Genomic DNA, 13,508 nt, shown 5'->3' with positions numbered 1-13,508 from the left:
TGTCAATATAAAGCATGTAAGTGTACTAAATGTCCTTGAAGCATTGGTTTCACTTTGTTTTAAGGTGTCCGTGTTACAGTGTAATTTTACATTTAAGTACTGAGTAAAGATAATTAACTACATGTACTTACTATAGGGTTAGGAATAGGGGTTATGCTTAGTTGTATGTAATTGTGCATAATTTATTCATTTTCATTTAGTATCACTTGGAAGAATGTCATTAATGTGCAATGCTATTGTGAAGCAAAACAAAATATACATAAATTGACAACCTCTTATGCTAATTGTGGTCATTTTGAACCTGCTATCAAGTGAAATTACTCTCCAATCGACCAATCGTGGCATTGGTGCAACGCTAAAAAAAAAAAAGCGATGGCACGCAAACTGACTGTTCAGCAGAAGAACTCGCTGAGCTCATTAGATGTTCTCGTGAGGCCGATCTAAAGGGCCAGATCTTTAAAATGCCCTTTAATGAGGAGCGTGAAGTGTTTAGAGACAGGGGTCTGCACCTGCGCTGCACTCGAAGCGATGGATGGCACTTGAAATTTGCATTCGGAAGGAAGAAACAGGATTTCAGACTCTAGCTGAGTCTCCCAATCTCATGAAAAACATGTTATGCTCTGTACAGCCATCGCCAAAAGGCCATCGCCATTTTGGCATTTAGAAATGTTGTGTTTTGCTAGGTTTGCTGCTTATCTAGTAATCAGATGCATTGGGCCATGTTTAATTGCATCCCCAAAATTGAACTTTATCACTTTATCAACCAATTTTTTGGCCCTGTCAGCAAATGACCAGCTAACATAATTTCACTAATCATATCGTCAGCACAAGAGAAAGTGTGAACCAGAACTAGTCAGGTGAAATCACTGGATCATAAGAACAGCTTGATTGATATAAAAAGAGGGAGAAAGTGCTTCCAATCATTATATTCTTGTGTTAGCAATGGTCACCTCCAAAGATAGACGTCATCTTTGCTTCAAAATGGCCTACATGCAAGGACATTGAACGTTTTGAGTGGGTTGTGGAGTGTGCAGTCAAAGAAGAAAACAAAAACAATTTTAAGGGCTCTATCATACACCCGACCCATTTATCGTTTATCGCCACGTTGTTTAAATATCAAATGCACTGGCTCAATCTGTTCACCCATGGGCGTCTGGTCTGAAAACCAGGTGTGTTCAGGCGTATTGTGCGTACACTCTGATTATTACACACACAGGGACACACACACATTTTTAAATATTAAAAATAAAAGGATTTCTCTCTGGAGAAGCATTCAGTCTTTCCGCTCACATGTCAATAGTGACTCCGCCATGGCATGAGCAAAACTGGCTTTTAAAGGGAAAGGGAGATGAGACTCTGATTGGTTTATTGCACGTTATGCCCAAAACACACCCATTACTCATTAAGAGACGAGGGACGACCCTTTTGGACCATGCGCTGGACACGCCGACCATTTTTACCATCCTTAAACTAGCAAAAGTGGATTCAGCCCTAATGCTGCGTTCCCACCAAAGGCGAATAGAGCGCCAGGAGCGAGTGATTTCAATGTTAAGTCAATGGAAAGGTGCGTTGACGCGCGTCTGGAGGTCTTGCGGTGCGAATGACGCGAATTGGGCGCGAATTGAGCGGCTTGCGCGATACACGCGAGTGGTGCTTTTGTGCATTCACGCGTTTGAAGCAAATTCGCGACTGACGCCCGAGTCGAAAAATTTGTACTTTGGCGTCAATTCGCGCCGCGTTAACCAATCAGGAGCCTGCTTGCTGCCGTCACATGGTGAAGTGACGTGATGAGAAACCCTACATAATTGAAAAATACTACTATTGTGTCACAAAATGTAGTTTTAAGACTTTTTCAGGTGAGAATGTAGTTGTTTAAAGCTCAAATCTGTGGTTTATTTATAAAGAGAGCGCATATTTAAAAAAAAAATTCTTGTGTTTGTGGAGTTGTGAGATCCAGGCGATCACCGGCGCTCAGCGCTCATTAACCCCAGTGAGAGCAGCCTTTCCTCGGCCAGTCCTTCTGCCGTTTGCCGCTGGCTCTGATGTCCTGTAGTGGTTTGTCTTGTGTGGATCTAACGGGCGATCTTTGCTCTCATGAATCTATAATTTGTTGTCTGCCAAATCGTTTTGACTGAGGGCAAAGAGAAGCTTCATAACTTTATTTTTTAAGGATATTTAAATATACATGCAGTGAAGATAATGTAGGAGTTGCCGTCTATTTCGCTTCAAACGCTCGAATTATACACGCGTCCAATACGCCGTGGACGCGCGAATGGATTCAAAATGTTCACACGTCAAACTAGACGCGATTTTGACGCTCTATTCGCGTTTGGTGTGAACGCAGCATAAAAGCACCATGAGCTCAAATCGTTAAAATTCAAGAGTTCTATTGTGAAAGACTTGAAGTTGTTGACTCTTCTGTCAGACGCAGTTTAAAGGTGCCATAAGCGATGTCAAACGTTTTTTTAGGCAAAAACAGTTTTTGTCACATACAGCAAACATCTCCTCACTATCCACTAGCTGCCTGTCCCCTGAACACACTTTAAAAAAAACGCGCTCTCTGTAGTCAGCACAAGCTCCACAAACGGCAACAAAACAAACTTGGGCAGTCTGGACAACGAAACATAATAATCAATGCTCCAGCCAATAACAGACAAGGATGATTTGGGGGTGGAGGTTTGGGGTAGTGAGCGTGCACATGAAGGGGTGTGTGTAGAAGAGAGAAGCATAAAGAGGGATGTTTGAATTATATGATTTTGATATGGCCGACAGACAACGATTAACAACTTGCAACGAAAAGGGAAAAGGAGAAGGAACGCGCAAAGTCTCGAATTTACATCGGAAAAGCCTTCGAAAGGTGGCGAGAACTGCTTCCAATCAGGAAGAACGTCTCGGTTACGGATGTAACCCTCGTTCCCTGAGGAGGGAACGGAGACGTAACGTTAGTGACTAACGAATGGGGGTTTCGCTTAGAAGCCTATCAACTTCGAGTTTTGAGAAAACGCCCAATGGCGTGCCAATGCCATGGGCATGCGGAATTTGCATACGTAACTCCGCCTCACTGCGTGAGTATATAAGGAAGTACGAGGCAATATCGCATTATGTTACCTGCTTGAGGAGCCAAGACTGAACTCCTGCGTTCCAGGTAGCACAACTGATGTGGCAAGGGGACGTTACGTCTCCGTTCCCTCCTCAGGGAACGAGGGTTACATCCGTAACCGAGACGTTCCCTTTCGTTCAGTCACTACGACGTAACGTTAGTGACTAACAAATGGGGGTCCCAATATAATCCCGCCACTCAGCTGTCTTCCAGTGCCCTGCGTAAGTGTGAGTACCCTGTCGTAAGGCTAGTACGGACGAAGGACTCCCACTTAACACAGGAATACCAAGGTACACTGGGAAGCATATCCCAGTGAGGAAATGCCAAAATGCCTACCCGTGGGGAGGACTTAAGAGACACATATGACCCGCTGAGGGTTGCATATGGAAGATCTCTAGGGTACCAGCCGAAGGTGGATTTTTAACCCTAGGGGTGGCGGGGACACGCCAAGGGAAGAAACCCGCTCACTGCGGAGACTTACGGTGAAATACACATGTGGGGGTCGCCGGAGGGAACCATGCACATGGGGCACCTGGCCGGACATGAGGGTCTGGGCTCGAAAGGGCAGACTGAACTGATGTCGGCGTCGACAGTGCTGGAGGAGCTCAGGGCTCTCGGGGAGCTCACCTGAGGAAATATCGCACGTATCCAGTCCGTGGAGTGGAGTGGCGAGCAAGCAAAGACACCTGAGCCTGGCCCATCACCGGCCCCTCGGGGGGGCGAGTACATAGTCGGACACTGGCTCCACTCGGAGATTGTAGAATCTGGCGAATGTGTTGGGTGTCGCCCAGCCTGCAGCTCTGCAGATCTGCTAGCGAGGCGCCATGCGCTAGAGCCCAAGAGGAGGCCACACTCCGGGTGGAGTGTGCCCTCACACCAAGGGGACATGGTCGGCCTTGCTGCTGGTAAGCCAAAGCAATGGTGTCCACTATCCAGTGAGACAGCCTTTGCTTCGAGAGAGCACTTCCCTTCCGCTCTCCACCATAACAGACAAAGAGCTGGTCTGAGGTCCTGAAACACTGCGTCATGTCTACGTAGGCGCGGAGAGCGCGTACTGGACAGAGCAATGCCAAGGCTGGGTCTGCCTCCTCCAAAGGCAGCGCTTGCAGGTTCACCACCTGGTCCTTAAACGGAGTGGTGGGAACCTTGGGCGACCAAAAGGACCTGCTCCTTGTCCTCCCTGATCTTGCACAGGAGCTGTGCGAGTAGGCTCACTGGGGGGAACGCATATTTGCGTAGGCCCCGCGGCCAGCTGTGCGCCAGTGCATCCGTGCCGAGCGTGCCCTCGGTCAGGGAATAATACAGGCTGCAGTGGGAAGAGTCGTGGGAGGCAAACAGATCTACCTGTGCGTCGCCGAACTGTTCCCAAATCAGCTGAACCGTCCGGGGATGGAGTCTCCATTCTCCCGGGAGAGGCTGAAACCGCGAGAGCTCGTCGGCTGCGTGGTTCAGGACTCCCGGAATATGGACAGCACGAAGGGACCTCAGGCGCTTCTGACTCCATAGGATGAGATGGCGGGCGAGTTGAGACATACGGCGGGAGCGTAGACCGCCCTGGTGGTTGATGTACGCTACTACGGCCGTGTTGTCTGTCCGGACAAGCACATGTTGACCCTTCAGCAGCGCTCGGAAGCGGTGCAGGGCAAACCGTACTGCCAGCAACTCGAGGCAATTGACATGCAGAAGGCGCTGGGGTCCTGTCCAGGAGCCCGCGGCTGCTTGTCCATTGCACATGGCACCCCAGCCCGTGGCAGAGGCATCCGTCGATACGACAACATGCCTGGAAACTCGTTCTAAGGGCACACCTGCCCGTAGAAAGCTGAGGTTCGACCACGGGGTGAGCGTCTGTAGGCAGGGCCGAGTCACTTGGACCCGGAGCGTGCCAGACTGCCATGCCCATCTCGTGACTCGATCGCGAAGCCAGTGCTGAAGCGGTCTCATATGAAGCAATCCGAGCGGCGTTACCGCGGCTGCAGATGCCATATGCCCCAGGAGCCTCTGAAATAGTTTCAGTGGAACCGCATTCTTGCTCTCGATTTGTTGGAGGCAAGTCAGCAGAGACTGCGCGCGCTCGCTCGAAAGCTGCGCGTACATGGCGACCGAGTCGATCTCCATACAGAGAAAAGAGATCCTCTGCACGGGGCAAAGTTTGCTCTTCTCCCAGTTGACCCGAAGGCCCAGACGGGTTAAGTGGTGGAGAACCAGATCTCTGTGTCCGCAAACCTGCTCTCGAGAGTGGCCAAGTATGAGCCAGTCGTCGAGGTAGTTCAGGATGCGGACCCCGTGCTGCCAAAGGGGCGCAAGGGCTGCCTCGGCGATCTTCGTGAAGACGCGAGGGGACAGAGATAACCCGAATGGGAGAACTGCGTACTGGTATGCCCGCCCCTCGAAAGCAAACCGTAGGAACGGTCTGTGTCGAGGAAGGATGGAGACATGGAAGTAGGCGTCCTTCAGGTCGATCGCTGCAAACCAATCGTACGGACGAACGCATTGGAAAAGGCGTTTCGCAGTCAACATCTTGAACGGAAGCCGGTGAAGGGATCGGTTCAAGATGCGAAGGTCCAGGATTGGCCGTAACCCACCGGTTTTCTTGGGTACAATGAAGTAGGGGCTGTAGAACCCCGACCTCATTTCGGCTGGAGGGACAGGCTCGATCGCACCCTTCGCCAGTAGAGTGGCAATCTCCGCACGCATGACGGGGGCATGGGCCCCGGTCATGGTATAGCGGACTCCCCTGTAACGGGGAGGAGCCTGCGCGAACTGAATCGCGTAGCCAAGCCTGATGGTCCGGGCAACCCAGCGGGACAGCCCCGGAAGCTGAAGCCAGGCTTCCAGAGACTGCACCAACGGGGTCATACGGACGACAGACGTACCCTGGGTGGGGCAGCGAGGCAGCGTTACCGGCGCGGACAGGGGAGGCTGTTGGGCGTCCCCGGGTCGAAACACGGTTAACGGCTGCGCCCTGACAGAGGAGACCAGGGATGGACTCGCGTTCCACTGGGGTCTGCTCTGCCAGGGGGCTGGCGACAGAGAGGGACGAGAGTGGCGAGACCCGAGAGTGGCGCGCACTGCCGTCACCGATCTCTGGGGGCTCAGGGATGGGGTTGTCAGTTCTTTCTTTAACCACATTAGGGTGCTGCTGACCCGGGGGCCAGCAGCTGAACAAAAGATTCTCCCCCGGCCCTCCACCGGGGGAAGGAGCGGCCCTGCCGCCGTCTCCTGGAAAGAACTGCCCATCCCTGAGCCGTCCGCATCAGGAGCGCCGCTTAGCCTGGCGTTTCTTCGCGGGCTGCGGGGCTGGAGCGGACTGGGACGCCTTCCTGCGGCTGCCTCTGCGCGGCCCGGGTGGAGGCTGCTGCTTGGGTGGCGCAGAGGCGGAGGAAGCCGCGGGAGGGCGTCCTCGGCGGCGAGCAGGCTGAGGCACCTGCGCGGGCGGTGGGGTGGAGGCAGCAGCTGACCGCCGGGGCAGGATGTATTTTATTGCCTCAGTCTGCTTCTGAGCGGCCGAGAACTGTTGGGCGAAGCTCTCGACCGCTCCGCCGAATAGCCCATCCTGCGATATGGGGGCGTTGAGGAAACGTGTTCGCTCAGCGTCGCGCATATCAGACAGGTTGAGCCATAGGTGTCTCTCCTGGACCACATTTGTGGACATCACCTGACCCAGGGAGCGTGCGGTCACCTTCGTCGCCCGGAGAGCGAGGTCGGTGGCGGCACGCAACTCATTGCTGAGTCCTGGATCAGCCCCTCTCTCGTGCATATCACACAGCAACTTGGCTTGGTAAGCCTGAAGAGTTGCCATGGTATGCAAAGAAGCGGCGGCCTGCCCCGCAGCTCTATAGGACTTCGCCACCAGGGATGACGAAAACCTACAGGCTTTGGAGGGGTGCTTTGGGTCACCACGCCAGGACGAAGCGCTCTGAGGACACAGTTGCATCGCAACAGAACGTTCGACTGGGGGGACCCCAGTGCACCCATGAGCCGCGGCTCCATCGAGAGAGGTGAAGGCGGAAGAGGCCGCCAAACGTTCACGGGAAGACAACGGGGCCTTCCAGGAACGCGCGACCTCTTCATGCACCTCGGGGAAGAAAGGTATTGGAGGAGCGGCCGGACGGGTGTCCGGACGCGCCGCCCCCAAAAACCAATCATCCAACCGCGAACGCTCGGGCTGAGGCGGAGGGTTCCACTCCAGTCCAAGCGCTGCGGCGGCCCGAGACAGCATGGCTGTCAACTCTGGGTCCGACTCGGGCAATGCTGGCGCACCCGAAGGTGGCAGCACAGCCGAATCATCATCCTCAGATGACTCCAGCCCACCTTGTGATGCGGCGATAGACATCACTTCCTCTTCCGCCGCGCCAAACGCCACAGTCGGGACAGCAGGAGCCGGCCCCGATGTAGACGCCTGAGCGCGGACCGGGTCAAGTGCCTGAGAGGGGGGTGTGGGCCGAGGAACTAGCGTCGGAGCTTTGTTCCACACCGTCACCCTCAGATCACCCTGGTCACCAGCCAAAGTGCGGCCTCCAGAGGAGACCGCAGATTGGGGGGTGGCGGAGGGGACTCTCGTTCCGGCATCAGCACGGAATTCACAGAGTCTCGATCGAAGCACTGAGATGGCCAGGTTCCCGCAGAGGGAACATGAGTCATCCACGAGCGCTGCCTGAGCGTGCTGAAAGCCCAAACACGTCACACAGCGCTCGTGCCCGTCAAAAGAAAAAAGCGATCTACCGCACCCAGAAGTGCACGGACGAAACATCCTGAAAAGGACGTGTCACGTGCAAGCTCTTTTATGAGAGGAAACTTTGCAGTCGATGCCGAAGCGCCCAGGGAAACACACACCAGCTGGATGCAGACCACTGCACAGATCAGCAGGCAGGAAGTATGCGATCACTGGAACGCGCCGTCACACCAACACCGACTGGAAAGCTGCTCGTCTCGAAGAAGCTGACAGAGTCTCAGAAGGCTGTAGGAGTGAAGAGGTAGGTACTCTTGGCTCCGAAAGCAGAAACATAATGCGATATTGCCTCGTACTTCCTTATATACTCACGCAGTGAGGCGGAGTTACGTATGCAAATTCCGCATGCCCATGGCATTGGCACGCCATTGGGCGTTTTCTCAAAACTCGAAGTTGATAGGCTTCTAAGCGAAACCCCCATTCGTTAGTCACTAACGTTACGTCGTAGTGACTGAACGAAAGGGAACGGAGGGGACGGGGAAGAGGAGGAGGGAGGGTCTAGCCTCTGTTTTGTTTGACAACACTTCGAACGTCAACAAGAAGTTACTCCACCCAGGATCGCTTAGAGCACCTCTAAGTAAAAAGTGCCTGAGATTTCTCCCAACAACCCAGAAACGATTGGGTGATGATCCGTGCTTTTTCCAGCATGATAGAGTACCATGCCACAAGGCTAGAGTTATAATAAAGTGGATATAATACATTTTGGATACGTGGCCAGGCCCGGATCTTAATCCCATATAGAGTACCTGTAGTCAATCCTCAAAAGGAGAGGGAGACAAGTAGAATCCACTATTTGTGATATAGACATTCCTGCTTGAACCACTTAATGAACAGGTGTGGGGAAAGTGTAGTGTAATGCTGCGTTCACACCAAACGCGAATTGAGCGTCAGGCGCGAGTGATTTCAATGTTAAGTCAATGGAAAGGCGCGTTGACGCGCGTCTGGAGGTCCCGCGGCGCGGAAGGCGCGTTACGCGCGGCGCGAAGGACGCGAATCCGCTTCATTCGCGCGTCCAGTTCGCGCGAATGGCGCGAATTGGACGCGAATTGAGCGTCTTGCGCGATACGCGCGTTACACGCGAATGGTGCTTTTGTGCATTCACGCGTTTGAAGCGAATTCGCGTCTGACGCCCGAGTTGAAAAATTTGAACTTTGGCGTCAATTCGCGCCGCGTTAACCAATCAGGAGCCTGCTCGCTGCTGTCACGTGGTAAAGTGACGTGTATGAGAAACCCTGCATAAATTAAAAACAGTACTATTGTGTCACAAAATGTAGTTTTAAGACGTTTTCAGGTGGGAATTCAGTTGTTTGAAGCTCAAATCTGTGGTTTATTTATAAAGAGAGCGCCTATTTTAAAAAAATAATCTTGTGTTTTTGGAGTTGTGAGATCCAGGCGATCACCGGGCAATCACTGCTCATAACCCCGGCGAAGGCAGCCTTTCCTCGGCCAGTCCTTCTGGCGTCTGCCGCTGGCTCTGATGTCCTGTAGTGGTTCGTTTTGTGTAGATCTAACGGCCGAGCTTTGCTCTCATGAATCTATAATTTGTTGTCTGCCAAATCGTTTTGACTGAGGGCAAAGAGAAGTTTAATAACTTTATATTTTTAGGATATTTAAATATACATGTACTGAAGATGATGTAGGAGTTGCCTGGACCACATTTGTGTGGCTATTAATGCTTAATATATATGTTTAATGAAAATGAAAAGAGGCAGAGTGGTGTTTTATGACATATTTCTCCTGGAGTGCCTTGAACGCGCGTCAATTTCGCTTCAAACGCTCGATTTCTACGCGCGTCCAATTCTCTGCTGACGCGCGAATGCATTCAAAATGCACGCGCGTGAAACTAGACGCGGTAGACGCGATTTTGACGCTCAATTCGCGTTTGGTGTGAACGCAGCATAAAACATTATTCAGACGTTGACCTCTGGTGGTGGGGAAGTGGCATGACGGGCTGAGATACTACCTGGAGTATAAGGGTTTATTAGAGTTGCACAGTCTACTCATCACAAATTCCCCTTCAGTTTTATTGTTTATTGAGAGTTTCATAGTTGCATTAGATTTAAATGTCTTTGAGGTTGAGTCTGAAACATTTAGAACACACTTAAAACATGTTTTGGGCAAGGTTTTCATGCAATGAAAGTTACCTTATATGGGATATTCCATGGATATAGTCTATTCTTTGTATTTTTTAAACATGACCATTGGTATGCTGCAAGCAATGCTTCTATGAGAAAACACTTTTCAGAGCTGTTCACAAGCTACATGCTGCACAAAATCTGTTGACTCAAATTAATCGAGATACTTGGTGGTAAACAGAAGAACTTGATTCAAGGTTATCCTAGCTGTGGGTTATCAGGTTTGCAATGTATTTGATTCCCTGATGAAAGATGAGAGAGGTATGCAGCGTTTCTGAAGCAGTGGGGATTTTAAGTCATGCTTTGGTCTCAGAAAGATATGCACAAGATATGTGGTTATATAACCTCGACAGCGCTGCTCTTGAAGCATTCTTTACAGAAAGTTAGGTCTAGTTGACAGCACAAGGTGGTAAGTAACATTCTGCAGCAGAGCTTTACATATTTAATGAGCTAAAATTGTATGATGTGCTTTCTCATGTTTGCCTATATAAAAAAAATTGCACACAGTAAGGTAATAATAAACCATTTTTATGTAATGTGCTGCAAAACTTTTTATTGCATAAATCAATATTACAATTTAGAATTGAATTCCACTATTCAATTAAATGTAACCCTGAAATCAGTAGCAAAGAAACAAATTAGCAAATGTTTATTTCCATTGTTAAATTGATATTTTAAAGGGTTAGTTCACCCAAAAATGAAAATTCTGTCATTAATTCCTCACCCTCATGTCGTTGGACACCCGTCAGACCTCCGTTCATCTTCAGACACAAATGAAGATATTTTAGTGTAAATCTGATGGCTCTGAAAGGCCTCCATTGGCTCAATGCACTTTACACTCTCAAGACCCTTAAAAGGCACTAAAGACGTCGTTACAAAGTCCATCTCACTACAGTGGTTCTACAATAACTTTATGAAGCGACGAGAATAGTTTTTGTGCACAAAAAAACCCTAAATAATGACTTATATAGTGATGACGATTTCAAAACAAGGCATCATGAAGCTTCGGTGCGAGGACGGTGCGAGGACGATCCGTTTAGATCTGCTCTGACGGATAGATCTGTATAGCCTTGGTGGTAAGAGGAAGGACCGTGTAGATCCGCTCTGACGGTCGAACAAAGTAGAGATAGCCCTGGTGTTCCTGTCCAGGAAGATTTGTCTGCAAGGGTAATGTTTAAATGCACAGTTACCTGACAAATATTTTTTGAGTACTCCCTCCGGTGCGAGGAAGACCCGTTTAGATCTGCTCTGACGGGTAAAACATCTAGAGAACGCCCTCAAGTTAGGCCAAGAAGATTTGTCTGTAAGGGTTCTGTCTAAACGCACAGTTACCTGACAAATATTTTTAAAGTAAACCTGACTCTCCATTTTCTTCCACCCCAGATAGGGGATTTCATCTTTATTTTTAATTCCTTTTAATTCCTATTATATTATTTTTTTTCACTTATGACTATTTTAACTTCATTTCTGTGTAAAGCACTTTGAAATGCCACTGTGTATGAAATGTGCTATACAAATAAACTTGCCTTGCCTTGCCTTCGAAGCGTTATGAATCAGTGAGTCGAATCATGATTCGGATCGTGTGTCAAACCGCCAAACTGCTGAAATCACGTGACTTTGGCGATTCAAACTGCTGAATCGACTCACTGATTCATAATGCTTTGAAGCTTCATGATGCCTTGTTTTGAAATCGTCATCACTATATAAGTTGTTATTTAGGGTTTTTTTGCGCACAAAAACTATTCTCGCCGATTCATAAAGTTATTGTAGAACCACTGTAGTGAGATGGACGTCTTTAGTACCTTTTAAGGGTCTTGAGAGTGAACCGTGCATTGTGCCAATGGAGGCCTTTCAGAGCCATCAGATTTCAACTAAAATATCTTCATTTGTGTCTGAAGATGAACGGAGGTCTTACGGGTGTCGAACGACATGAGGGTAAGTAATTAATGACAGAATTTTCATTTTTGGGTGAACTAACCCTTTAAGAGTGGGATTCGAATCGGCGTTAGGCGGGTGTGCTAACAAGGACGCTAAAGACCGCAGCTGCTAGCATGCCTCTTGAGCCCAGGGGAGTGAGGTTTACACGCACAGCTCTTACTGGCCTACATCTGTTACACTCACACCCCTCCGGGTCACGGCACCAAATGTAAGAAGTCCAACTCACAACCTGCTCCGAGTGGGATTCGAAATGGGGTCTCCGGCGTGGGAGGCAGGCGAGCTAACAAGGACACTAAAGACCACAGATGTTAGCGTCAGTCGCTAGCGCATCTCTTGAGGCCAGGGGAGTGAGGTTTACACACACAGCTGGCCTCCATTATACTCACCCCGCTAAAACTCACTCCCATCCGGGTCACGGCACCAAATGTAACCGGTCCTACTCGACCCACTCCAAACGTGACTCAAACCGACGTAAGAGGCAGGCGTGCTAACAAGGACGCTAAAGACTACAGCCGCTTACATGCCTCATGAGGCCAGGGGATGAGGCTTACATGCACAGCTCTTACTGGCCTACATCCGTTACATATGATATAAATATTATCTTTGTATGGAATATGATTACGTAATTTAAAGCCAGAGTCTGCGCAGTAGTGATCCTGAGGTGTAGCCGCGGTATCAAGGTCCCGACCACACTCTCGCAGATTCAATCGCAAGCACAGCTGTCCATATTGACGTTTTTTTACAGGATTAAATAACTAAATAAAACCAAACTCATTGGACAAACGAGCACTTGAACATACGTGATAATAACTAGCCACTTTAAATGACAGAAACCATCTTCAGAAAATATTTATTCAAACTGTAATTTGATTTTTTAGTGTGGTACATGGAGAGGGTGGGGTTTATGAGAGATAGCAAGGGGCGATCAAAATGTGTGCGGCACACTTATAGGGATGTAGACCTGCATGTTTAACCCTTTTCCACGTCTTTAAAATGCTCTCAAAGCCAGGATTTATTTGCCTCTGTCTCATTAATTACTGAAATTTTACAGTGTATGTTGCCTTTTTTGTTTCAAATATGCACTGTAAAATCCAACAGATGTTCTTACTAAGTAAATTTTACTTAATGTCCAATAATTTGTTGAACTTACTTAAAACAATTCAGTAATCTGAACTATTTGAATGCTATGCCTTTAATACTTAGAAAACCCAAGTAAACTTTACTTGACTGGTTTGAGTACCATTTTGCCAAAGCAAAAAAAACAAGCAGGCGGGCAAAGTGTTTTTGAGGCAGGGCAATTTTTTATAGACTTTTTACTCATTTCCTCCACTTACCATAATTGTGATTAGTGTTCCCTTTGGTTGGGCACTTGGAACTTCATTCATATTATTGTAATTATCTTCCCATTAATGCAGCGATGCAATAAGAAATCATAATTATCTGATTTCAAAAGAAGGGAAGTAATAATTATATATATATATATATATATATATATATATATATATATATATATATATATATATATATATATATATATATATATATATATATATATATATATATATATATATATATATATATATATATATATATATATATATATATA

The 13,508-nt window shown here is 48.5% G+C and overlaps 1 protein-coding gene across 4 annotated transcripts in view; it reads left to right on the top strand.

The window, feature by feature from the left end:
• Positions 1-13,508, top strand: part of drd4b (dopamine receptor D4b) — a 473,608-nt gene that overhangs the window by 326,256 nt on the left and 133,844 nt on the right. The gene's annotated exons all lie outside the window — the stretch shown is intronic.

The sequence above is a fragment of the Gobio gobio genome (assembly GCF_949357685.1).
Source record: "Gobio gobio genome assembly, chromosome: 2".
Classification (NCBI taxonomy): domain Eukaryota; kingdom Metazoa; phylum Chordata; class Actinopteri; order Cypriniformes; family Gobionidae; genus Gobio; species Gobio gobio.
The sequence above is the reverse complement of the archived record's forward strand: the minus strand, read 5'-3'. Positions and strand labels throughout refer to the sequence as shown.